We start from the raw sequence: 1,302 nt of genomic DNA, 5'->3' as shown, positions 1-1,302 counted from the left end.
CACACGGCGGGGGCGGCGGCGGGGCGGACGCTCTCAGAGCTGTCGCCGGCCGCGAGACTCCTAGGAGCGGAGCTTCGCCCTCTGGGTCTGCGGACAGCGGGGCTGGCGGCTCGGCGCACTGGGCGAGGGTCTAGCCTGCAGCCCGAGCTGCGAGGCTGCGATCCGCGCGGCCGAGGGCTCTAGAGGGTGGCCCCCACGCGCCGCCGGGTCGAGTGGGTTCTGCCCCGGGCTCCGCCGTGGATCAAGTTGCAGGAGAGCTCCGTCTGAGCGCTCGCTCTGCAGACGGCCGCGGCCCGGAGGCTGGCAGGGGAGGCGCGGGGCGAGGGCGCGTGGAGCGCTGGGCGTGGGGACGCGCGGCGGCGCCGCCGCGCGGAGGAGGCGCGCGGGGATCCCGGGCCCCGCCGCCCGCGCCCACCGCGCCCTCCGCAGAGCCGCCCGCGCCGCTCCGCCGCCTCCCTCCGCGCGTCTGCCTCCGAGAGCGCTCGCCCCCGCCTCCGTGAGCCGGTCCCAACTCCGCCCGCCCGGCCGGGCTCACGTCACCCTCCTTCCCCGCCCCTCAACCTGGAGTCGGAGCCCCTAAACCGGTCGGCCGGCTTGGCTTGCCAGCCCACCTCGCTCTAGCTGGACTGGCGTCCTGGGTTCCGAGTGGCCTGGGCGGCGCCAGAGACAAGAGCCTGGCCCACCCCTTCCCCATCCCTGGCCGCGTCCTGGTCTCTACCTTGGGAAAGGCTCGAAAGAGGCCGCGGGCTCCGATTGGACCGCCGGGCGCCTCCGGATGGTGTTGCCACGGTAACCAGATGGCAAGCGAAGCAGTTAAGAGGTTCGGACCCGGTTCTAAGTACACCCAGTGAACGCGGAGGGATGATTTGGGGAGGGAATGTTCTCACGGGACTAAGGAGCTGGGGCTGTGCGAAAAGTTTCCTTCCGCGGAGCTGCAAGGCACCGGTGATGAGAAGGGGCTGCGAGGGGGACAGAGAGGGACCCTCATCGCTCGTGCCTGGCCTCTGTCCAGGCAGGGGAAGGTTGTAGCCTGCTTCCTCCTCCAGCCGTGTCCTGCTCCTTCCTCGTTTTATGGCAACTGCTGCCTTCTCGGAGCCAGAGAGTTCTGAATCTGGCTCTCTCCTGTGTCTTGTCGACTCGACTCCCAATCCCAGCACTTCCGGGTGCCTACCTGGTTGGTCTTATCCGCCTGGCTGGTTAGTGAAAGACAGGCACTCTAAGGTCCTCTTCCTCTGAGAGAGGTGACACAGAGGCAGAGGCTCCCATGGAGGCCAGAGCTGCTGAGTCCCCTAGGATCCGTAG

The 1,302-nt window shown here is 69.2% G+C and overlaps 1 protein-coding gene across 1 annotated transcript in view; it reads right to left on the bottom strand.

Annotated features, from left to right (window-relative positions):
• Ajap1 (adherens junctions associated protein 1) overlaps nucleotides 1–665 on the bottom strand; it is a 107,076-nt gene extending 106,411 nt beyond the window's left edge. Inside the window, exon 1 of the mRNA XM_055615217.1 lies at nucleotides 612–665. The gene's annotated coding sequence lies outside the window, so the exon portion shown is untranslated. The remainder of the gene's footprint in view (nucleotides 1–611) is intronic.
• Nucleotides 666–1,302: the final 637 nt, after the last annotated feature.

The sequence above is a fragment of the Psammomys obesus genome, unplaced genomic scaffold, assembly GCF_907164565.1.
Source record: "Psammomys obesus unplaced genomic scaffold, mPsaObe1.curated_primary_1811, whole genome shotgun sequence".
Lineage (NCBI taxonomy): Eukaryota > Metazoa > Chordata > Mammalia > Rodentia > Muridae > Psammomys > Psammomys obesus.
Note: the sequence above shows the minus strand (reverse complement) of the source record. Positions and strands in the feature narration are given on the sequence as shown.